At 37.3% G+C, this 26,472-nt stretch overlaps 1 protein-coding gene across 4 annotated transcripts in view; it reads left to right on the forward strand.

The window, feature by feature from the left end:
• The window catches only part of TBL1X (transducin beta like 1X-linked), a 198,166-nt gene that overhangs the window by 91,984 nt on the left and 79,710 nt on the right, over positions 1–26,472 (forward strand). For 3 of the 4 annotated variants that reach the window (XM_017812274.1, XM_017812275.1, XM_017812277.1), the window contains one exon: positions 16,832–16,939. The gene's annotated coding sequence lies outside the window, so the exon portion shown is untranslated. Of the gene's footprint in view, positions 1–12,953; positions 13,054–16,831; positions 16,940–26,472 lie in introns of all 4 variants that reach the window. The other variant, XM_017812276.1, reaches the window with a different exon arrangement.

The following is a 26,472-nucleotide window of genomic DNA, read 5'->3' on the forward strand; positions in this document are numbered from 1 at the left end:
TATATAAATTTGATATTATAATAGAAATAAGTCTCCCAATGCTGTGCATTCAGTTTGATTATTATTGCATTTATTGAATGTTTAAGGTTATTCAGCCTTTGGCCTTGAGCTGTTGTAGCATGCCTCAGGTTGTAAGCAAATTGGATACAAATGCCCTGCTTGTCATGTCTTGCTGCTTAATTTATTCTTTGGAATAAGTTAGTCTCATAATAGGCAGACACATCACAAACCAAAAAAGTATTGGACAGAGATGAAATATTAGCCTTGTAAAGCCCTTCCCAATGTTGAGTCACTTATCTTTCATAGAAAGTAATACATATGGAAATTAATGGCATGCTTCTGCTTTAAAGAATGTTGCAGAATGTTTGGATCTGTCAGCAGACTCCTAATAAAATGGCCCTTCTCTAGCCCTGTGGTGGGTCTGCATTGTCATGTGATGATAATATTTGAGCCCCCTTTTCAGGGGGAGGAAGTGAAATGCATTGGTGGAGGGATGCCTGTACCCAAAAAGTCATCACCAGTGAATTAAAACATACTCATTACCTTTAATGGTAGTGACAGTCTGGAGTGCATTTTTAGGGTCACAGAGTCAATACAATGCAATTTTTGTGGTGGTTTATTTTTAATGTGATATTTCTGAAAAGTTACACCAGTGCCTCCTTTGGAACAAAGATACTCTTTCCCTGTGAAAACACCCTTTAGTTGCATAATTTTGAATAGCTCAGCAGCTCACAAAAAGAAATACAGGAGAAAAAAGAAGATCATTTAACTTCTGTGTAATGAAGAACTTCATTCTTCCAGATTATGTATTGCAATGCACACAACAGAGAAATTACTCGAGGATCAACCATGGCTTATGTTGCTAGAGCCTTATAATAGTATTACTTAATGATAAATACCTCGATACATTGCTCTGCTCATATCAGTTTTTATTATAGAATATCCTACTATTACTGCGTGCATGACATCAGGTTTTAGAAAGAACTGTCATTTTGGATGGCTCAATATTTATCTGTTGGCTCTTTAATGAGACTGTACGCTATTATATCTTGCTGCATTCAGTAAACCTAAAATGTATTTGTAGGTCTGTATGGGCATTTTCTATGGATGATGGATTCAATCTTACTAGAAAGGTGCTTTGATTTCTTTGATAAATTTGTAATCCTTTATGCCCAGAATGGCAAAGTGTAGTTCTTACTATCTTTTGATGACAAGTCTGGACTACTAGAACATGCAGTCTAAATAAATACAGCAGTGTTGAGACCCTTCAAACCTAGTAGAAAATCTTTCAATTTAGTGATGAAAATGACTTTATGGAACTAATTTCCAGCCTTAAAATGTGACATATATAATGCACTATTTTATTTGTTCCGTTTACAGTATTCCTTCACAAGTCCATCCTGTCTGCCTTTTGCACAAACAGTGTATTCAGGCTAGCTTGTGAGAATAAAAAGAAAGGATTTGTCACATGCAATCCTCTTTGTTTGGAACTCACGGTGGGTTTTAAGGACATCAACGGGTGTATGTGGAATGGTGACTTTCATACTTTGTTTTCCATATTGCAACCATTAGCAACCACAGATAAATTTAATCATACCACTCAAAGAATATGGAAAGCTGTACAGAATGCTAATAAAGTGAATCATGAATTTTTAAGCTCTCAGAGGATGCTCTAAAAAGAAATTGATTAATCACCATGCTAAAATAATATAACACCTTGAAATAGACTTTTACTTCAGTGAACATCGTAAGATAGTGGTTTAGTATCAATACTGGAAGGCAGTAGTCTCCATAAAGTAGGTCTGGCTCAGTAATGAGTTTGCTGTTATGTTAATCACTTTAAAATCACTTAACATTTCTCTTGTGTTCATTTTCTGCTTAACTCAGTGCACATACACATGCACATGAAACCCTTTCCTGAATTTGATGGAATTTTTGTTAGTTCACTCATTTGTGGCAAGAAAACGAAACCTTCTTTGTCTGCTCAGTAAGGAAGGTTGCTGTTGAGATGTTTCTCCAGACCTTACCACAGTTTTCTTTCTACCTAGGGGGAGAAACTAGTGTTCCACACTTTGATACAAAAGGCTTGTGTGGAGTTTTAGTGTACTAGGAACCACGACATATCCCTACAAAAATCTTAGCACTGCAGCCAGCGGGCCCAGAAACACAAACATGGTTTTGCAGTACAGCCTCTGTCATGAAAGCTACTCCATCACTTAAGTAAATCTCAAGCCATCTTGGTGTGGAAAACTGGTGATTTATTCTTTTTTTCTATTTTTTCCCCCTTTTTTTAACACTTTCACTCCGCAAAAAATGTGCTGTAGGGAAAATGGTAACAAAGCAATTGGTAATTCTTTACGATAAATTGTGTAGAAGCAGCAGGATGCACTAGAGGCTTACTAGAACTACAGTTTAAAAATAAATTTCATATATGAACATAATATTTAAGGCTTCAAAACAGGTTAACATAATATGTGGCACTAAACATATTTAAAGAAATAAAGTATGAATGTAAAAGAAATGCTGTGGCATCTTAATCCAAATTAGATTTCACAGACTGTAGTGAGGTAGAATTGTGAACTCTGAGAGATTGGTTCCATTTGCTGTTAATGTTCAGCTCTCATGCACTGGATTTTCTGCCCTGAAAGAAAAATATGAGTTCTCTAGAATAATCCAGCTTTTCATTCTATTTTGCAGCCTTGTCTAAGCAGATGAATCTGATAACTCCTTAAATGGGAAATTTGCCAGCTGAGAGAAACCCAGAGGGCAACAAATGGGCAGTGATGACAGAATGTCTTGAATGCTGAGAATGTTGTTTTGATTCCACACTGTTTAAAAATATATTTGTCTAGTGGAAGGTAAAATGTTACACAGATAACACAGGAGATTTCCTAGGCATCTCACACACACACACACTCACACGCGCGCGCGCAAACACAGTATTTGTTTGGATTTTTTTTCTGCAGGCTTAACCCGGATAAATTAAATTACAAAAGCTCTCAAAAAAAAAAAAAAAAAGGCTGGGGGAGGAGGCAGGACATAAAGCAGTGAAATCAAAGCAACTCTGCCTTAAGGCTGCAGAGATTTCCTTATCTAATCCTGCTGTTTCTGGGTATTTCAAAACATATGGTTCACCTTTAGGGGCAGTCCCCAAACAGTGGGAGATGTTGCATCCCATCTGTGCTGCAGCAACTGGAGGTGCAATAACAAGGTGAATTGAGGACACTGAGATGACTGTATTTAAACTCATTGCTGTTTTACTGAGGTGATGTTGTGGGGAGGGTGGTGGGGCACATTTAATTTGGGTGGGGTTTTTCAGCTACCCTATGGATGTGCCTCACAAGTCTGAACACGGGTACTGCTGGAGGGGTAATTGTTTTGAGGAAACCTGACAGTCTGAATCAAGAGTAAAAATTTTAGGATCCTGGATACTGGGAAAAGAAAAGACAGGAATGAAACCTAAGAACCAAGGCATTTCATATTTTATTCTGGCAACAGCTGGACTGGCTGAATAGGTTCCTGTCCTCCACTGTCCACAACTGTTCACTATTGCTCCCATGAGACTTAGTTGATCATGTAGTCACTCCCTAACCTGATCTGTTCACTATAATATAGCTTAGTTTAAACACTTTTTAACACCAACTCTCTGAACTCTTTTAATAAAAGACTCATTTTGATATGAGCAATTATTCCTGAGATACTGAGGGGCAGCAGTGTTCAGCAGGAATGTAAGGGAAAAGTGATTATGAGAAACAAGGGAATGAGGCTACACCAGTGAAGCTTCACTCAGAACAAGAAGCTTGACGACAACCTGAAATTGCACACTACAGTGGATAGAATGGGGTATATAGCTAGATTTACGGCTACCATGATGAAAATGAACTTTTTAATACCTGTTCTCCAAAATTTCTAAGCCAAGCTTCTAAGTCTCCTAGCCTATGCCTCAAAATTTTCCTGAATAATTTCAAAGGCCAGGGCCAAAAATGACTTAACACCTTGCATCTCAATAAAACACTTAAATGTAAACAAAATCTGTAAACTGAGATGCAAAAAGACTCTTAATGATCCTTTTTTTGTTACTGTAGTTCTTTGATTTCAGTGAGTCTTTTGCTATTAGGTCCTTCCTTTCCCGCTAATGTAGTACAAGAAAACCACTCATTATAATGAAGGCTGCATATTCATACTCAGCCTTAGGCATCAGCATCCATATACATATACTTAAGTTAGAATCAAAGTTAAGTGGCATGAATGTCCCTGACATGTTCTGTCATGAAATAAAAAGGTTTTGTTTCATTTAATACAGCAGAATAAAAGCAAATATCTTTCTGTGCTAATGCTTGCTCTCACTTTTCATAGTTTTGTCAATTTGCAGAAGAAGAGTTTAGCTTCCAAGATGAAAAGACTGACAGGTTTCTGGAACTGCAGGCCACTTCCTTTTCATTTTGAAGTCAATGGTAATTGCACTTCTGCGACCCTGGGAAAAATCGCCTTTTAATGCTGCCTAAAAGTAGCATCACATACTGGCTACATGAAATTCAATGCTGTAAAGTGTAAATGAAGGTGCATTGTAGTGTTAGATTAGGGCATATATATATATATACAAATTGAAACAGTCTACATTGTAATTTGAATTATTGTCATGATCCGTATGACTTCCAGATGTTCTGAATTATTGCTTTAGCATTTCAAAAATGAGAACTACTATTTATTGAAGAGACCTAGAAGAATTTATTTAATAAAATTAATGCACAGGGAAGCATTAAACAACGTGAGACACTTCACAGTGCTGGAAGTAATAGATGCTTTTTCCCTTTCCGCTCTTAAACTCCTTGCAAGGTCCTTGCAAGGTTTCAAGAAATTACATTTGCAGCAACATAATCAGCGTCTTTGGGCTTTCATGCTGGACTAGCAAGCCTGAGGAAGCTTCAGGAAAAAGGAAGGCGAGTTAACTTTGTGGTTTTCTGCATTTCAAAAGTCCTTCTCCCTCTGCAACAAGTTTAACTAATTAGTCGAATTTTCAAAATTTGGTGTGGTTTTGCATTTGGTTTGTTGTGTGATTTGGTTTTTTATTTTGGTTGTTTTTTAATTAGAGTTTCGACGCTCAATTCAGATTCTTTTTGCTAATGGCTTTTTCACATGCTTGGTGAACCTTACTATGTTTGAACATACCATGAAATAGGGACTATAAACCATGTATTGACTGAATCATTGGATAACCATTTACTGATACTGAGATCTTGAGTACTCTTTCTGTGTGTCCCTTCAATGAAGTACAGTCTAGAGAATCATTAAAAATCTGTCAGCTTTAGTAGCTGAAATACCTCTGAAGGTAGATAGAAAATTGAAATAAAAGAAACCAAAGATGGCTAGGTCATACCATTTATGGTATCAGAATTGCATTAAACCATAGAACATCATTCATATTGAGAGATAATACTTTACTGAAATTCATTAAAGGAATTTATCCTACTCTCATTACACAAACAAACTTTTCTTGTATATACTAGTCAATATTCTTATATATGCTGTCATAGGAGGTGAATTTTGTCTCAGTGTAGGGGCATGGATACCCATGTAGTCCTATAAGGGCATATGATAATGAGACAGCTAATATCAACCATCGGTTTAATCAGATTAACGAATCAACAGGACCAAAATCTAGAGAAGTTATTTCTTGTAACATGCAGATGGTAATTTTGAAGATTTTTTTCCTGAAATTTTACTTCTACTGGTGACTCTTACAATATTTTATTAAAAAGTTCAAATGTGTTGAAATTACGTAGGTTCCTGGACAACTCAGAGGACTGGGTTCCTCAGACCAAGAAGGCCCCAGATCGATGCTCTTTACCACCAAGTCTGTGGGATGTTTGTTGGAGGGTTATTTTGTCTGTGTGTTTTTTAAATGCTTGGGTTTTTCACAGCCCTGTTTACTGCAGATTAATTCATGCTCCTGCTCTTTTTTTCATTTAGTGTATTTCTCTAGCCAGTATTCTCAGCTGCATTTTTCATATCCAGACAGTATAACCTATTAATCTGTCATGCATTTTAATTGGGGGAAGATTAAAATTCACAAAGTTAAACTGTAATTTAATTTAATATAAATAGTTTTTACTCCTATATCTCTACAATGATTTAGGTAAAAGGAAAAGGTGATGTTGAGAGGTAATCTGCAGTATAACAAAAGCATTCTGTATCTTTAGTTATCAGTCTTAGCTTTGTTACAGTTGCTTAACCAGCATAAGCTTTATATGATCAGGAAGAATGCCTCACGTTTTATGCTTTTAAGACCTTGGATCTGTCTGGATTCAGCATGTAAGTTTGTACTCTGCTGTTTTTTATTAAGCTCCTTATTGTCTATGTAAATAGCACAAGAAGCATATTTAGTTTTAGTATGGAGAGATGATTGTTGTAGCATCATATGATAATTCAGATTGGAAGGGACTTCAGGAGGTCTGTAGTCCAACACCCAGCTCAAAGCAGGGCCAGCTTTGGGGTTAGTCCCAGCTGTTCTGTGTTTGGTCCAGTCAGGAGTCCAAAGATGGAAACTGCATAGAAGTTGTCTTACAAGAAAATTTGTTATCTTTCTAATGCTGAAGATAATACTTACTGAATATAAAAATCTGATTTTCAAATGGATGTTACAAATGAATGTTCTGTTTGTAGATAAATATATTAGGTCACTTCTGCCATGCTTTTTAGAACAGACATTTATTTGCACTCATAAAACCCTCTGCATTTTTGCAGTATCTGACTGCTTAGCCTGCCGTGTCCTTCCAGGTGTACACTTCTTCCATACAAAGCATGGAAGTTAGTGGACTATGACTCCAGCTGTAAGTTTTATCTTAGATGATTCCTCTCTTCTCCTCAAACTCTTTTTTTCTGCTTCTATTAAAAAAAAGTCAGAATTCAGTGCAACTATTTAACTATAAGCTGCTGTAAATTTGCCTCTGATTTAAAGGGAAGAATAATTTTGGAAGTGCTTTAAAGAGATACCATTTACCTCAAGAATTAAAAAATTGTCTCAGAATTAATACCCAGCAAATTCAGCTTCACCAACAATATAGCAAGCTTCTTCTTAAAGCATACAAATTAAGGCAGTGTTACATTTTTTGCTTGGCAGAGATGGTTTCTTACTTAGGAAATTCAGGACCTTGATCTGTTTTATTAAAAATGGCTAAAAACAGGAGAAGATTTTTTTTTTTGACTTTTTTTACTTCAGAATGTTCTTTTGATTAGATCTGACATTTGCTCTGCTCAGTACCACTGCCTTTCAAAGGAGTCTGTGTTAACAGGAGTGTGAAATTCTGTGTTTCATGTGAAAGGATGACTGACAAGTGTTAAGGTTCGTATGGTTCAGGGCAGCCCTTGCTCAGGATACTCTCTGCCTGTTTGTGGGAGTAGAGAATACGCTAAACAGAGGAGATGAGACTGGGAAGGAAGATGCTGTCTTTGAACGACAGGGAAGTTGGCTCGCTGATGTGCAAGTGTCAGTGTCTCTGGGATGAGTTTTCCAGTTTCAGGCTGGAGGGAAGGAGTGGGTGGAGAGTGCAAGTGAAACTGAGATTTCTGCTCCGGGGCGCACATGAAGAAATCTCAAGCAGCTCAGTTTTTAATAACCTGCTCGGTACTTTAGCAGGCAGTGGAAAGACCTATGATTGCATTTTTGAAAATCAAATCTGGTAATGTCCAAGTAACTGCTACTTTTTGGCCCTATTCTGAGATGGATGGTTAGTGCTGCTCCCGAGAAGTACTGACTCCACCTCATCTTACTGCTGCTGCTTGATTCACAAGCTAAATCAGTTTAGATCACTGAATATGTTTTAATTATATATTTCATTGTTGAATGTTCAAATATAGCTTTTGTATTCACGCTTTGAATTCATACTGATGGCCACCTTTCCAGGTAAAAGGATGAGGCCATGGGTTAACTTTAACTTGTAGTTCTATTTTTGAGAGGGTTTATGGATGTTGACTGTTGGCAAGATACTGGTTAGGCTCATGTAGAAGTACAAGGAGACCGTCCTTCTTGTTTTATTGTTTTGGAACATCGAGATTTTCTGTGTCCATGATGAGAACATTTGGAGGAAATAAGCAGATGAAGCAATGCTACCACTCTAACTGGGTCCTGTGATTCCAAGCCAGAATATGTATTATTGACTGCAGTACAATGTGTCTAGAAGAAGGGCACTTTTTAAAACCCATCTTTTTCTACATCTTCCTACTGGTTATTACCACCTTTGTCCCTTTTTGTTTCCTATCCCACAACTTGTTAGAAAGGAAGCATAAGAGTATAACATCCTAGAGTAATTATTTTCATCATTAAAAAGAATTTGATGAGAATTTAGCATTTTTACATTTACTTCATTTTCACAGCGTTGCACATTTCGGAAGACGTTGCCTGCAGTCCCCAGAATTTCAGACTCTGCAGAGGTCCACTTATAGGAACCTATCTGGAAATAAAAGTCACAGCGATAAAGTGGTTTTTGTTACAACATTAGAAAATTCTGTCTAAGAAATTAGATAAATTTTTTGGTACTTTTATGAGGATTCTCTAGCAGCTTGCAAAGTGCATAGTTCTGTGGCAGCATGATGTTCGGTTCAAGTCTATTTGAATATAATTCAGACAGCTTTAAAATTTCTTTTGTTACCCATTGTTCAGAAAGATATTCAAAAAGGAAATAGTATGGAGAAATTTTAGCTCAACAGCTGTAGCCAGGCCATCTTCAGGAATGATGCCCTGAAAATTGTCCTCTAATGCAAACTTCTCTAAACTTTTGTATGGCTGGAAAACTTAGAGAAGTTCTCTGTGTTTGTGTGTTTCCCTACTAATTTTGCCATCATACAGTTCCATAATGCGTACATTTCATTTCCATTTTCTGCCTGATAGCTCCAGCATTTTATACTTAGTGGGCTAATCAAACAAATGACATTGTTCAATACTGGGAAGAGATTAATGTGTTATATGTCTGGTTCTCTCCCCACTCTTAATACAGGTTTTTCCTTTGCAGAAATGTACCTGATAAAGCACAAACCAAAATGTGGGCCTGAGAAATATTATTAGGAGAATGGGTCCATAGTGCCAGTGATTCAGTCATCTGTCAGCCTGATAAATGGATTAGTGTAAGAGGTGTTCCAGTGGGGAAATGCAACCCATAGGGCTTCCAGATAATTATATTTAAGTTGTTTAGTACTGCTGGGAAGCAGCATCCAGGCAATTACTGAAAGCTTTGATGCACTGTGCACTATTAGAGCTTTACCCTTTCGTGCTTGCGTTGGATGGATTCTAGGAAGTTGACAGGAAACAGAGATCAGGAATCAATAACTAGAAAGGCATTTTAGTTAGCTTCTGATCCATTTCCTGATTCAGCAGCTTCTAGCCTAGAGCATTTCATACAATTGCTGTAATGTAAGGGGAAAATGTGACTTAAATATATTAATGACTGCGTATTTATATATTCATTTTGTTTCAACGATGTGTAGCTGAAGTTCCACCCAAAGTTTCAAAAGGTCCTTCGGGGACAAACTGCTGCCCAAATCCCATGAGACATGTCCACAGTGCCTACCATCTCTGTTCCTCCTAAGTTGATTGTAGTAATTTCTCCTAAAGCCTGACCTTGCAGCGAGTATTGATGCCTCCACAACGTCAAGAGTCTATTACCACAGTGCCCGTCGTACCCCACCTTCAAAATCTCTTGGAAATTACAGCTAGTCCAAACCAAAGCTGATGATATTGGCAAGACATATTAAACCTTGTTTAAGAAAATTATACTGGCTCTGTCTCTTTGCTGTGGGCTGCAATTCACATTACTGGTGCACATTGAGAAAATTCTACAGACTTTGCATCATTCAAATATGGGAAACAGCAAATCCTTTCACGTGCTACTCTGCAGTTGGGTACCTCCAAGACGTACATGCCGAAAGCAGCGCAGTATTTGCACAACTGGGGGCCGAAGACGTGAAAGTTCATTTCTTAGGTTAGAATGACAGATCTACTCGGGGCAAAAATTACATGAATTAAGTGAAATTGTGTGGTTTTCTTTTTAATCTTGGACTCACTATTAAATCAGGTAATGGTGACTGTTAGGGCAGTGCAGAGGAGGCTGCATTTCTTCTTTTCTGTTTCTTCTTCTATGCTTTTGCCTGAGGTACAGCTAAGTAGACAAATGAAAGGATTACACTTCAATGCTTCTGAAGGGGATAATTTTTTCCCACCTACCTGCAGTATCACAGAATTAATAATTAAACTCCTTTTTTATGTTTCCATCACAACAGTCCTAGATGTGCTATGGGATTTGTTTCATGTTTTATAAAGTTCAGCAGAAATCTCATCAGTTACTGTCAAGAGAGAAGTTTGGGTGTGGGGTTTTTTTTGTTTTTAAATATGGACTTGTTAATTAGAAAAATGGCATTTGGTTTGCCTGAGAATTGGTAAAATAAATGCTGTGCTATTTGATATGCGTAAGTCTTTGTGATAAAAAAATTTCAGAAATGATGTGTTGTAGGCCACAGCACCCATGAATCCATAGGGGTACTGAGGAAATCCTCTTATAGTACTAAGCATTTGCAGTCTTGGTACCTGCTTTGGTTACTGACAGCTAAACTTTTCATAAACGCATTACCACTGAAAGTTCAGGCCTATCAAATAATGGTAGATAACTCATGTATCTTCTGTCTCTGAAACTATTACACATGTAGAGGGAATATCTACTACAGTCAGATACACAGCTGAAGCAGAAAAAAGCTAAAGCTGTTGAAGCACCCGTGCAGGCAAAGTGCTGACATTGGTAAATGATTTGGAGAGTTGATGTTGTAACTGTGTCTTCCAGTCTGGCTCTAAGACTGGTTGTACTGAGTCATTGTTTGGGCTGCTGAGAGTTAATTTATCTCTGAAGAAGCCTGCGTAAAAGGGGTAGCAGAATATAGCCAAATTAATGAGACCGTGCTTCTGAAATTCTTAATTTCATGATGTCCACTAGCTTTGACAGAGGTAGTTAAGATGAAACATGAGAAGTGTTTCCACTTGCAGTTTGGTTTTCCCTGGAGACACTTGCTTCAAAGTGACAGCCCAGGCTCTGTGAGCTGCACCTGAAAGACTGATGTATTCTGGGGAAAGGCTTTCAAGTCTAAGTATTTTAAGTTTTTGTGGGAAGAGATGGGTTATTTCTGAGGGTATTTTTGTTGCTTTGACTAGATTTTACCATGGGGAAACTTTTTGCGCTAGTACTATAATGAAGATTTATTTCAAAGTTGATTTTCTGATTTTTGACTGATTCATGACTTCGTTTCCTTCATCAAATCTGAGCATTTATCTGTAATAGATTTAAAATAAAAAAACCTTTCTTAACTTCCTTTAGAGGAAGCAGCTATGGGAGAACGAGAGCTACATAAGTGTCGAAAGAGGGAATTTTTTATCATAGCAAACCATTAAATAGTGTTTATTTACTCTATAAGACCTTAGGGCAAATACATTAATATTCAGGGATTGTGTGGGTTTTTCTGAACAGAATTTGCAGTTCCAGTGCATAGGTACTCTGTGGAAACACAGTAGAGAAACCCAGCTTGTTGTGTTGTGTTGTGCTGAAAGTGGTGGTCATTTCTGCTCCACGTGACTGCAATGGCATCTGTGATCCATGTACAGAGCACTTGCTGGTCATGCCCCAGGGGAGCCACAGCTGTGGTTATACCGATGAGATTATATTTATATATAACGTAAATCCATAAAGAAACTAAAACCCTAGCACATCAGCACAAGTTTTGCAAATGTTGGAATGTTCTCTTCATTCATCTGTACACTTTTTAGGAATTGCTTTAGAAAATACATTTTAGGTTATTTTTGCAGATGGGTGGCATAATTATTGATGTCCTGTTAGAATCTTCTGTATAGTCATGGTTTACTACGAGTATACTCCCCCAGGGATAGTTTGAAAATATTAAACCTGTTTATCAATTTGAAAGAAAGCAAAATATTCGTGTTGTGCACTAGGTATCCTGCATTTCTTTCCCAGAGATATAGTGAAATCTCTGGAAACTGCTTTTGTAATTTAGTGTTTGTTGAAGATGGCCTGTTTAGCATTTAAACTTCCCAGTGCCTCTAAAAGCCAGAAAGGAGGGGGGATAATAAATAGTCACCCACTTAATGTTTTTTTCATTGTGAAACAGAGTTAAGAAGAGTAATGACACTGGTTTGGTTTCTCCTCATCTCTGTTGTGTAGTAAAAAGAAATAAAATTATTTAGCTGAAACTATGCAGAAATAGAACTTAAATCTACATATGAAGCAGAGGATAAATGCAGTGTTTCATCTGTGGCCTACTAAGGGCAGCACTAAATTCATCCCTCCTTTAAGAAACGTCACTTTATTGACTTCTTAGTGTAAATGGTGCTGTGGACACTGTGCTTGTGCTCTGCCCTATCCTGGCTGGTGCTGTGGGGACAGGGGTGAAAGGCAACATTACTGTTATTCAGTTAAATTGGCATTTCTTATGTAAGAAGGGTGGTTGATAAGTTAGTTGATACATCAACTGCCTGCATGGGAGTCCGTGTCAGGGGTTCCCATGGTTTTGCTTCACAGAGGTTGTGTCCAGTGGAGTAGCTGAGAGATGCACAGAGATCAATGAACACGTTTGTATTGTTTGGTTGTCTTTTGTGTTTTCAAACATAGTGCAAATCCAAAGTCAAACCATGTGTACCAGATTTACAATTAGTAAAAATGAACGAATTTTTTTAATCTTTATTTTTGGTTACATTTCCTGGCAGTTTAGCCCAGCCCAAGGCATAGAACAGCAACAGCTATTATATAGCAACTGCTAGCTAAATTAGCACTTCTAATATCTTTCCTTATCCCTTCCTTAGAGGATGAAATTTTTTAAGGTTGCTAACTGTGAGATCACTTCAGTGTAACATAAAAACATTCTTGTTTTTATTTCTGTTTCTTCTCCCATTGTCCCTTTTGTAGGAAGCCCACATTACTTGTGTGCCCAGAGTGAGGCTGCTGCTTCTTGCAGGGAGAGAGCTGGAAGCACACTGCAGGGCCACAGCAACTCCTGGATTTTGAGGTGGAGAACTACTTGGCTAACGCACTGAAACACCTCTATAAGAAGGTTTTTCTGCCCAGAAAGCTTACCTACCCATAGGGGTGGGACTGGCAAGTAGTTAATGGCATGAAGCGCTGTTATTTATTGCTCTCTGCGCAGAGAGCATAATTTGTATTGCCTGCCTTTGGTCATACTGATGCCCTGAGTGACCCTTGTGAAGAGAGCTCCTGCTGCCACGCTCCTGTGACTGAGTCCTTTCAGGTCATGGAGGAAAGAATAAGCTTCCTAAATTGGAAGCCAGAATATTATTCACAGCAGAACTTAGTCCACCTGTCTCTGGAAGGATAGCTGTAGTTCTCTGAATCTTTGTCTGTCTGTATAAAACCCAGTAACTTGTATATGACTGCAAGATATCTTGTATTTTCACAAAAACTCATCTTCTAGAGAAGTCCCACTAAAGCTTGATATCAATGAATGGAGAATCTCTGCATTCTCCTTTGGATAGCTGCACTAATGGTTAGTCACAGGTGATAAAAGCATGTACTTTATTTCTCACTTAAATTTGGTGTCAGCTTCCAGATGCTGATTTGTTTTATGCACACCCTTTGCTAGATTAACAAGCCAGTTGGTACTTAGAATATTCTCCCAATGAAAATACTTAGGTGCTGTAATTAGGTCATCATCTTTTTTTTTGGTGATAAACTATACAAACTGAACTCTCCAGATACTTTATATTAACACTTTGCAGCTGTATTCTGTGATTTCTGGTGGTGGGTTTTTTTTCCAGTTTCTTTCTAAATTGTGAAGATCTTATCCTATTCTAAGTAGGAATAGGTTGCAATACTAATATCACCAAAGAAAGTTTAAAAGAACATTTTCTGTCTTTGCATACTGTTTGTTTCAAAGCTCATATTAGTACTTAATTCTGTATGAAATCAGATTTGAAGAAAGTCTTTTGTTGTTGAGTAAAACCTTATGGGTAGGGGCATCTGCTAGCATGACCAGTTATTGCAGTCATCTATACATGCTCTCACCTAGTCATAAGGGAAATTTATATAACTTTTCAATGTCACTGATACTTATAAGTAATAAAATAATAATAAAGAAATTGTATCTTTTCTCCTCTAGGATGTCTCTTTCCTTTTGTTTTTCACTTTTTCAGCAGAGAGCTAGTATGAACTTCTTTAGCAAAAAGTTGTCTGGCATGGTAACCAAGGCTGGTCTTAGGAAAGGATTCGATTAGCTCTTCCAGCTTATGTTACCAGTGCTGCCTCCAGTGATGCCTTCTGCCTGCTCTGTAGCAGCATGGGAAGATGAATAGCCTTTAAGTGATCCTGTCACAGATAAAAACCTCCAGGGATCCAGTTTGTAAGATTTGTAAACAGAACAAATGAAAACATGACCCAACCAATTTATGAGTATAATTATGATAGAAAGTATTCATAGAATTTCTTCAATAACCATTCTTCCATCTACAGTGCTACAGTATGAGTATCTGGTATTCTACAGTGTCCTTTAAACTCAATAAATCTTGCAGAAGCCTAAAGTACAGATATTTTCTTGGTGCTTGACATGAGAGCAGCATCAGTATGTGTTAGATACTGTTGCATAGCATAATGTCAAGAGTACTGAATAGAGATAATTTCAATATAATAATACTCTTAGCAATTTCCCCATAAGACATGGAGAAGTTGTAACAGAAAAATCCTCTAATTGTTGCTTGGATTTTTAGATTTTGTATTTACGCACAATTATGCTTCTTGGGTTTTTTGTTTTGGTTTGGTTTTTTTAATAAACATAATATTCTCCACAGAAAAATGAGATGGGAGACAAGCTGTGGATTCCCCAACCCTGTCAGTGTTCAGTGCCAGGTTGGATGGGGCTTTGAGCAGCCTGGTCTAGTAGGAGGTGTCCCTACCCATGGCAAGGGGGTTCGAACTAGATGAGCTTTAACGTCTCTTCAAACCCAAACTATTCTATCAATCCATAATTAAAAAAAAAAAGATGGGGTGGAGAGATAAGAACAATCATCTCAGAATGCCATCTGAGAATGAGAATAGGTAATTAGATAAGTAGCCACATAGATGGAGATTTGTATGCATTCAGTAAATGAACACAGAAGAACTATGGACTTCTAGCTTATGTCTTGTTGATACTTTGTGATTCTTAAATAGCATTTATTGTCCCTTGTGTAGTCATTCACCTCTGATTAGAATAGATGTAACTTTCTGAAGTGAGTAGTAGTTGATTAGATGGTGTACTTGCCTCACAGTAAACTAAATGAGAACATGTTGTATGTAGTACTGTAGACTGAGAATTAGAACTGGATTTGTGAAAGCTTCTCCTGATTATGTGTTTAAATATGTTACTTATTACATTGATTATATCAGAAAATGATACTTAATGTATAATTGTCATGGTTTAACTTGAGCTAGTAAATAAGTATCACACAGCCACTCACTTCCCCTAGCCATCCCAGTGGGATGGGGAGGAGAATTGGAAAACGATAAAACCCATGTGTTAAGATAAAGAAGAGTTTAATAACTGAAATAAAGTAAAATATAATACTACTAATAATGACAATAATTATTAAAGAGGAGATAACAAAACAAGAGAGCAATAAAACCCAAAAAGGACAAGTGATGCACAATACAATTGCTTACCATGTGCTGACCAATGCCCAGTCCTTCCCCAAGGAGTGAACAGCACCCTCCCAGCCAATTCCCTCCAGTTTTTATACTGGGCATGACATTCTACGGTATGGCTGTCCTGGCCATGCTCCTTCTTGGCTTCTTGTGCACCTGCCCACTGGCAGAACATGGGAAACTGAAAAGTCCTTGACTTAGCGTAAGCACCGCTCAACAACAACTGAAACATCAGTGTGTTATTAACATTATTCTCATACTTAATCCAAAATACAGCGCTGTACCAGCTACCAGGAAAAAAATTAACTCTATCCCCAACAAAACCAGGACAGTAGTCTTAAAAGCTGTCAGACATTTGTGTGGAAGAGGATAATTAATTTTAAAAGTCTCCAATGAATATCTCATTTCACTTTACAACATTTAATTATTAGATTACATAGACAAAAATTGAGCATAAAACTTAAGGCTTGAAACGGAGGAGTAGGAAGCTAGTCAAGATACGTGGTGCTTGAATGGCAGAGGAAGTAAGAAATAAGGCTTTACTCATCACACTCGATGGCAGGCATGGAAAAGTGTGCAAATGGGTTTATTATTGCAGAAGAATGTCAGGCTGTCTTTCATGTCTGATTTTCATAAATGCTTGCCTTTAGACTTTCCCCAAAAAACATTCAAGAAGGTGATTTCTTTTGCCTGCTTGTTTCTTCTTGCTCAAAGTGGTGCTCAATCAGTTCCCACTGGAAGCTTTCTGAGGAAGCACTTTTGTGTGCATCCCACTGTTCAGAGGCAGCGCACTGGCATTTCAGTCCTGTGCTCAGCAGTGGTTCAGGGTGAATTGCTTGCTTTTGTTTTACCTGACCAGAGATGCTGAAAATTGTTAAGCCAAGCTCGGGGTGTATTAGGATTCTTCCAGATTCCTGAGAAAGTGCACACCTTTGCAAAGTGCTCGAGTGCTGTGTGTCACTGGGGCTTCCCCTCACCTCTCTAAATCTTTCTGTGATGGGTGTTGGGTTTTTTCCCCTTCAGGTTCTGTCAAAGCTACTAACTTGGAAGCTAGCACTTTGGTGAATGCCAAAAGCAAAAGGAGTCAAATGCTTGTGTTTTCCTGAGGTGATGGACACCATACCATCTTGACAGGTACCTTTCTTTCATTGCAGCCCTCTCAGCTGTCAGATGCGGTGATCTCCATGGTAACTCAAACCCCCAGACTCTTGACAGCAGCCTGCGAGGAGCAACATTCAGCAGCTCAAGGGTCTCACGACCAGGTAAGCCAAAAGGAATTGCTCAATAAGAGCTCACATCCAGTGCACCATTTCCTGTCCAACTGCCTTTCAGGTTTTTCCCTGGTCAAGCCACCCAGGCAGTCAGTTCCTGTACGTACACCAGTGCTGTCATTTGTCCAGCTCTCTTGAACAGAGATATTTGACAGAAAGTCTGCATTTATCAGGGTTGCTTTTTAAGCTACGGGCTGAAGAAGCAATGCAAAGAAGCACTGGGCAATTCTTTAAGTGGTTTTGGTGTTCAGTAATTGCTAGGGTAAAAAAAATTACTCCAAAATGCATCAGCAGTAAGATCAGTCCTACCAGTGTACTGACACCACCAACAGTACTGCCCGTCTCTAACATTAGGCCTGAGCAATCTTATTCTCCTGCAATGCATCAGGGACTGTTTCTGTGTTTATGTAACATTCATTGGTACTCTGCAGCCTTTTCAAGTTGCTGCTGTGCTCTTTTCACACAAGTTTCTAAATCCCTCTCTGTGCTAATAGCAGCATGTGGGGCATTCTGGTTAACATCTTATGAAGGTACAGACTTCTTCCCCTTTTTTGGTGAATTATAGAGAAAGAACAAGATCTTTGCCATTTTTGGGAAAGCAATGCAGGGACTATACAGCTGTATTGACTATTGCAGTACTATGAATGCTATGAGGCACTTATATGTGTGGGGGATTAGTTACTCCTTATTGTTATAAGATTTCACTGTCATTTGTATTGAATTGTTTCTGTGCCATGTATTTTGTGAGCTCTTGGTTTCTCTTCACTGATAACTATACAAAACGTTTCCTAAACAAGACTTTACAGCCTCTCTTGCCCGTTTCCTTGGCCACTGATTCTTCTCTTGGTTCAGGTGTCCGTGTGTAGCGTTGAGTTTGTATTGCATCTGTTTCTCCAACACCTCCCAGACATGCAAAGCTTTTTGTCTGCCCTAGATTGTCCTTAACCAAAAAGTAACATGTTGGTGAGATGAAGTTTATTTTGCTAATAGGGCTCCTTCTTGCCACGCATGCCAGCTGCTGTTCTGAAGGCCAGAACACCTCAACTTCTCACCAGACATGTAGCCAATTATTGATCATCAGTCTTTTTGTTTTCTGTTGCTCTGAAGGTCAGACAGATCTCCAAGATTTCTTTCACGTCCTACCGAAACATACAGCTGGTCTTGACTATCCAGAAATTTTGTAACAGGGAGTGAGTACATGCTTTAGCACTTTTCCTCTCACAGTATCACTGAGACTTTCCTCTCTGCAGGAGAATGTCTCTGACCAGTCTGGGGACAATGCGGGGAGAAAATGTCAGTTTTCAAAGAAAGAAGCTGCAGGAAAATGTCATAGATTCCTGGCATTAAATGTTATAGAGACTCCTTGCTGGATTTTGGAGATTTGTTAGAAGCAGCAATGCACATCTGCTCAGGCACATCTGTAATGATCATTTATCTGAATCAGTCAGAGGAAACCCAAAAGTAGAGAAAAACATTATGATTTTACAAAGTTAGTAATAATTTTTAGTGAATCTTCTTTTGTTCCTGAGAATGGAACACAGAAATTTCTTAAGTCATGTTTTACTAGTTTAGTTGCTTGAATTAGACCAACAAATTTTCCATGATGAGTGTCAGATCACTTAGGTACGTTCCAATAGGTAGTCACCAAACTTATTTCCACAACTTAATTGTGGCTTTTGAAAATCATGGCCAAAATCACTAGGCAGACTAACCAAAATATGTTTTAACAAAATTTGGTCATGTTAATTTTGTCCTATGCATTCTTATTGTCATTATTGTTTGTTATTGCTGTGATGGGGGTGACAATGACAAGAGGTTGGCTTTATCGAGATCATGTGTGATATGTTGTATAAATGCATTGGGAATTACAGTATTTTGACTAGAAAACCTTGTAAAAAGCAAGATGAAACAGAGAGATGAGCCGAAATCAGATGTCGAAAAATGAAAAATTGGGCAAGTTCAGTTAGAAAAAGTAGGCATATGCACATTATGTCTAGGAAGAAACAGGTCACCATTTGCTAGTTTGATGTTTATTGTATAAATTAGTTGCTTTGAATTTAAGAGCGAGATGGATAGGATGTAGTGGAAGATCCTTCAAACTTATCAGCATATTAGCAGGTTTCTGTTGTTCAAGAAGCTTGCAATAGGTGCAGTTCAAGAATGTCACAAATGAAATGTGATAGTGCAAATTGTGACTGTTGTTGGTAAAAACACAAAGGCACAGATTAACATAAGAAAACATTCATAATTTTTAAAAGAAAATATTTCCAGAACAGTACTTTTTCAGAAGCATTCATTTAGTGTGATGGAGAAGAATGTTTTGTTGAGAAGAACATTGCATTTTATTCAGGGAAAGTACAAGAAATTATAAGAAAAAACTTGGCTTGCAGTTGCATGAGTTTGAAAAGTACCATAATATATGCATACTGTTTCTTAAAAACTTTAATGATTTTGTACAATTACTGATTTTTAGTGATTTGTTTGAATTTATTTAGAACTTTTAAAATTATACTGCACAGACAGAAAATACAAAGGCTTTCTCTATGTTAACGACAGTTGTTGGCACCTAATCCCACCAAATAATTTTATTGGTCAGTTAGATTTGCGGACTAGAAAAATCAATCTGCTTTTAAACAGTGTCCTTTATAATTCTTGGGTTTAGTTAATAAGCTCTGTATTGATTTTGATTTCTAAAATTGCACCTGTGGGCATACACATGAACTATTCCTTCTGACTACTCAGCATTTACTACGCATATAGTGTGGTTATTCTTGAAAGTCATATGGCACACTTTCTGTTCACTGAAAAATAGTGAACTGTTGTAATAACATTTTTAAAAATAGACATATTTAAAATAACATGAACATTCTTTAAATTTGCAGCTGTTTCATGGCTTTATTTATATATTCCCTGATGCTTTTCTTGTTACTTGGTGAATCATGGTTAACTGAAGTCTGATATTATTCATGAAATATTACTTAATCAGTACTTTTTGGCCTATCAACCAAGTCAGAAAAAAGTATCTAGCTAGCTAGAACATGAACTTGTCTCTTTTGCACCTTTACATGGTGCTGGAGAGATGAGGAAACTGTTTCAGTCATGGCTAACTTCTGAGATATGTGTTTTGAGCCTTTCTTTTACATAGTACAGTTTTAAATTGCTGCTAGTGGAATAAGATTGTTGCTCTTTATTTTTTTAAATCTTTTCTCTTTGACACAGCTAAGGCTTCAAGGAAGTTTTTCAGTGATAGTAAAGAGGATACTAACATTGCAAAATGAGATGGTAAAAAGCCTTATCCTTTGATTTTTAAATTAAGATGGTGATTAAGGCATAACTCAGACCTTTTAGGACTGGACTGTTTGATTTGTAGAGCACCTTAAGATGCCACGTTGACCATGTCAGTCACTTGAAAGTGATTAGTAATAGATATGCAGAGTGGAGAAAAGCAGTTTTGGTTGTAATTGTTAATAATATATTTGGTTCACCTGGAGTGCCAGATTAAGTGAAAGGTGCATACCTTCATGAGCATACACATGGCACAGGGGAGGGGAGCATGGAGCTCTGCTTTGCCCAAAACTGCTCAGCAGAGACTTCATGCAGGTGAACAGTGCATCTTCATCTACCCAAAATCTGCTTAACTTGTCTGGGCAGAATTGGAGAAATTTACCCAAGTCAGTGAATTCAGGTTAGGCTGTGGCACTCTTGGAAAGCTCAGGTATGTCCTTGGACATGTACCATGTAGTGTAGTACCGTGTGTGTAGTACACCCCAGAGACACCGTGTCTTCTGCATCGTGCCTGTAATGAGGGACTATGTATGTCCAGTAAATCTGCTGCTTCCCAAAGAGAATTAGGACAGTTTTCCTCTGAAGAAGAATGGGGTTTTCTGCTTTTTAAAGGTTGGTTCACTTGAAGCTTTTATTTTGTACTGAATTATTTTTTTTACATCATGGTGTAGAAATGGAATTACTAAAGGCAGTGTAGCTAAACATACTCCTAAATAATCTGAATCTCTCATGCAGCCATCCCACACAGAAACAGAACAGGTAATATAATTGTTCTTTCAGTAAGTTGTTTCTCTCTAAATTAAGCCATGGAGAGGTATAGGATCTGTATTTCTATTTACATTTTTGTATGAGCTTGTTCCTGACACTGCTTTGATTTAATGGAACATGAATATAATTTATGGATAAACATACTGTTATATAGATGGTACATGCTAAAGATTTGTGAATATACAGATTAACATCAGTTAATTTCAGAAGAAATTTCATCTTTAGTTAGCCTGTGAACATTTTCACATGGTATTTTACTGTCTAATCTTCACTCTGAATCTGTAAATGAAAGAAATAAAATTATCATTTTTTTCTCAAAAGTTTATTCAATATAGTGGTGAGAGTTAAGATATTTTTTTGGTGTGAACCGGAGATATTTTAGGTATAATTAATCAAAATGGAATTGCAAGCATGTCCTCACTGATAGTGTGTTTTTACTTACTCATGGAGATCACAGGTTCACAGCTGGCCTCGTAACAGAGGACCTTGACCCAAGCTTGATTTTTTTCATAAATGTGATTACACTGACTTAGTAACTAAATTGTTGTAATGGCATATTTGGAGAGTGAGTGATCACCACAAAAGAAAGCTGAGGTGATTTAAGGTATTACAGATCCCACACCTGAACTGGAAGAGCAGTGCCCTTGAGTGCCTGACTGTTTCAGTACGAAGTCCATTTGCAGGTCTTGCTGAAGTCTGTTAAAATGCTCAGGATGTTCTAACTTTAAAGAATGCAATGAGAGATCAGTCAATCTTCTGCTCTGGTTTGGCTGTGAGGGACAGTAAACTCCAGGTAAGGAGCAGAGGCAAATGGCTGCAGCACCCCTGGTTTTACACCGATGCCACTGTTTGTGCAGTATGTTTCAAAAGTCTTTGGGTTGACTTGGGTGGAGCCCATTCCCTTTGAATAATCCAACTTCCCGGAGTTGTATAGTGCTGTATCTTCTCCTAATAAATGGTTCAGGAGATTGGGTTAGTATGGATGGTACCTACTCAGAAAATACAGGGGGAACAGGGAAGGCACTCTCCCAAACAACATCTCTGTTGTAAAAGAACAAAGTCGTTTTGCAATTTTTATTATATCTGAGATGGTTAACATTTTTGTATTGGTTGCTCCATGAGCTACAGTGTGATTTAGCAAGCATTCAAAATGTCTGTAACATGAATTGTGTTTATCATCAACCTAAATCAGTTTAAATAAGCTTAGCTCATCTGATGCATGCATAAATTAATTTCCCTTTTATCTAGCCTACTTGCAGTCCTAATAAACAGACTAATCAATCATAGCTGCCTTCTTCTATAGCATGATTGTATATCTCTGATCAAGGAAAATGTAAAATAATTTCTCTCTAGTCCCTACTTAGATCCCCCCATAATCAAAGATTAATGATTTACCTTAATCATTTTTACATTCCTTGATAGAAAAAAAATTTTATTTTAGTTCATGTGTTTAAAGGATGATTACATTCAACATTGTAAAACTAAAGAAGTATAAAGTATTTTTGTTTCTCCACAACACAGAAAAGAATGCTAGTCTGACTGAGAGAACTCTTTGTAAACGCAATGGCCATGATACCATGTTTTGAAGAGTTTGTCCTGTAATAATGTCTACTCATTCTTTTTAGTTATAGCTGGTTTGAGGCCACTGTCCCCTTTCTTTCTGATTCCAGTGAGTCCAGGACTCTGGCTAGGCATTTTCTCTCTTAATTGAAATATAAAGTGCCAAGCAAAACCTGAGGTTGGCTTCATGTAAGATACTAGAAAAAGCCCAAACAATTAAAGCTTCCCTTTAGGTTATTGTTTGAGAGCCTCCTTAATGGATTAGCTGCATCCCCTTATTCCCGCACAGAACTGAAACTGGCCCGCAGATAATACTTTTATGGTGAACTATTTACCCTATATATCAATTGTCTATGGTCTTTTAATTATATACATTTATAGTATATCACACATTTCATTACTTTTGTCTAGCTAGGCAATTATGAAAAGTGTGTAATATGTGAAAGATCAACTTGGACTTTATTTACAGTAGCATTTTACAGCTGCTTGCTATACTTTTAACAACAAATTCTGCCTTTTGCAACTGCAAAAGGCATCAAGGCAAATTTGTGTTCTAGCTGGTTTATCTCTAAAATATGTGTTCAGAATATGTCCCACTAAGTGCATTTGACAAGATTAGAAAAACAGCAGTTGTCTTGAGAAGTATTCATACCATAGTAGTTAATGGCAATTTCTTCACTTCTAGTTCAGAAATAGTGTTCCAGATAAAGGTATAGCAAGGAGTTGCATCAAAATGGTATGTAAATACCTCCTGAGCAGCCAAATGCTGCTTCTGGTATTGTAGCTTAAGGATGCTGCTGCTGTTTCTGCCTCTTCTGCTCAGCACTGACAGCAAACCAAAATTGGTTTTGAGAAATCTTGGTGTTGAACTGTAGCTGGCTTTTATACAGAAATTGAAACATACTGGCCCATATAACACAAACTAGACTTTAAATGAGCTAATCATCTTGCCTTGTTACTAGTAAGTTCAGTGTTAAAGACTTGTTTAATATTAGAATATTTTTTTATGTCTGTAGAGAAATTAAATTCAGAAAATATGCTTATTTGTTCTTTGAGCTTTCAAGTTATGAACTTTGTTCCAAGGAAGATTTAACATGAATATATTTTGACATGGAGATGAATCTTTTCCTCTATATTAAAAATTGAGCATTATCATGCAAAAATAATAGTTCTATTACTGGCACAAAAGAAGTGTGTAGTGCACATTTTTGAGTAAACATTGTAATATGGTGTTAAGCGAAAGTGTGTCTGCTCATTATTTACGTGATTCCATTCCATGAATACAGATCTTAAATATCTTTAGTCATTTGAGGGTCAATAATATGCTTCAAAATTTGGCCTGAAATGTAAATTAATCCTATGTTTTAAAAATATATTACTTTAGGTTTTAGAATAATAACCTCATTTTACACTGCAAGTTTCATGATTTTTTTTCCAAATTCTTTATTTTTTGAGTCAAAAGTTCAGCTGTGATAAAATATGACTAAGTGTAAACTTGGTATCTGATCTGACATGAGGTCTTTACAGCCATGTTTTTATAAAACATTGCTTCAAAACCCTTCCAGATTAAATGATAACATTCCAATAATCTGTTCATTTTCTTCTTTTAAATAACTCTAGCTTTATGTCAAGCTGTTAATCATAGTGGGATGATTCTGTTTTAAGCAATTTAAGTTGATAAATCTCAATGTAGTAGTAAACTGGAGAAGCTGATTTCCCTCTTAATGTATGTGTGCTTTTGATGTCTTTGTATATACTGATAGATTTTCGTAAATTATCTGCTGAAGAATAAACCCAAATATTTTAAATTTATTCTAATTAGATAATGTTTTGGAAGTCTGGTAATGTATAGAGTCTTTGCAAGCTCAAAAAGTGAAAATTCCCCTCATACATAGGTGTTTAAAACTATGCAAACATCATTTAAAAAAAGTAATAAATACTATATAATTTTTTTTAAAAATAACCCTAGGCCAGAGCAGCAGAAGTCAAGGAAGCAAAGTTGTCCATGGTGTCATCAATCTGACGACTGTCCTCCGAAGAATGAGGAAGGGGATCAGTAGAAGCAGCTGGGTCAGGGAAGTTAAGTGAAAAGGGAGGAAGGAATGTCTGAGGAGGAATGGCTGGGAGGCCAAAGCTTGGGGATCCTCTGAGTTTCTCTACTCCACAGATGCTTTATTAGCTTGTGTGGCCAATAGTAAAAAATGAGGGAAAACTAGGTATTAAACCTGTTGTTATTGCCTATTATCAGTTTTGTATAAATAAAAATTTGCCAACTGTTTCCCACCATTTTTTTCCTATAAACTAACCATCTGTATTTATACTAACTTTTTCATCAAAGTCATATTTTGAGAATTTACAAAATCTCCTTACATGGAATTGCCATTTATCTTGTGGAGATTGTTTCATTCATTCCCCAAAGCTTTCATGCTGCCGTGTCTCTCAGGGCTTTCTCTTGCTGTGGTCCCCTGTCCTGTAATGAGTGTCTGCTTTCTCCTTGCAGCACTTCACGTGAAGAGTATATGAGCTTTGCTGGAGTCTAGCCTCTTTGCATATTGTTCTTTTGACTTTTAAGTCGAGTTTGGTTTAGGATTTCACAGGAGAGTGAGTATTAAGACCTCATTGACAGGTAACAGTCTGCATCATTATATTATGTTTTGTGTTCCTAACGTTTTGACACAAGTGTATTGGAGACTAATGAGATTGTGTTTGTATTGATTTAAACCATTGTTGCTATGCAGCGGAAGAATTGTGTGTCCCTTTGAAAGAGAGAGCAAAATAGGAGGGGCTTTGTTTTTACAGAGATGGAGGAAGTAAAGATTTCTGGTACTGTGGCATGTTTGTTGCTACTGGAGTTGAGTTGTTGATGAAATCGTGAGGTATATGTTTTTTGCTGTGGCCTCGTCCAGGTTGCTCTATTAACGTCAGCCCCAGGGCTTGTTCACATAATTTGAATGATGCTTTTCAGTGACTTTAGAGGCAATTTACACAGCAGATTTTATTCATCATGTGTTTACTTGGTGTTCTAGAAACCTGCATTATTCTCTTTATGGGACTTTTTTTTGTCTTGAGGAGATACCAGAAGTTTAAAACAGGTGATTTAGCTAAAAACCTTGCAAACACAGCAGATCTCAATCTCTCTCCTATGATGATATTACCTCAGAAGGCAGGTGCAGAGCTGTTTACTGCAGTCAGACGTGATCACTCTGTTCTAAATTAAATCTACCCGTGATGGTTAGCATGCAGGTAATCAAATCACTTGCACCATTTGATCTGGTCCCTTCACCTTTCATTATCAAAGCCCATTTAAACTGCTTTAAACTAGAACTGAACTGATAAAACAGATAAATTCATGCATCTGTGATCACATTTTCCTACCATTGTATTTTGTATGAAGTCTAAAAACCAGGCATAAAACAGCCTAAAACCAATGACAATTTATTGCATACTGTACCTTGTCATCTGAACAATTCTATTAATTTAGCCACTCTTAGTTTTGTTTTGAACAATGCAGAATAGCTTTTCATTACCATATGGTATTTTTAACTGATATAGAAGATAAAAATTAACATTCTGCCCTTAGAAATTACCTTATTTCCTTTGGATCATAGGCAGTATGTAAGAAGTTGTTAGGCCATTTCTTTAAAAACACAGTGACTTCTTTCCCCTAATAATTTCAATTTAACAGTTGAAGACAACAGTCATTTCCTGTGGATGGTGTGTAATCTCACATAATTAATAGGCTTTTCAGCCCAATATTGGAATAAAACCAGTTGATGCTCTGTTCTCCCCATCCCCATTTGTATTATACCTGATCAGTACAGTGAATGAAGGGGCCTCTGGTGGTCTAGTGGTTAGGGTGCAGGACTCTCACTGCTGCGACCCGGGTTCGATTCCCGGCCCCCCGGGCAGAT

This window comes from Lepidothrix coronata, unplaced genomic scaffold, assembly GCF_001604755.1.
Source record: "Lepidothrix coronata isolate B3197 unplaced genomic scaffold, Lepidothrix_coronata-1.0 Scaffold35, whole genome shotgun sequence".
Lineage (NCBI taxonomy): Eukaryota > Metazoa > Chordata > Aves > Passeriformes > Pipridae > Lepidothrix > Lepidothrix coronata.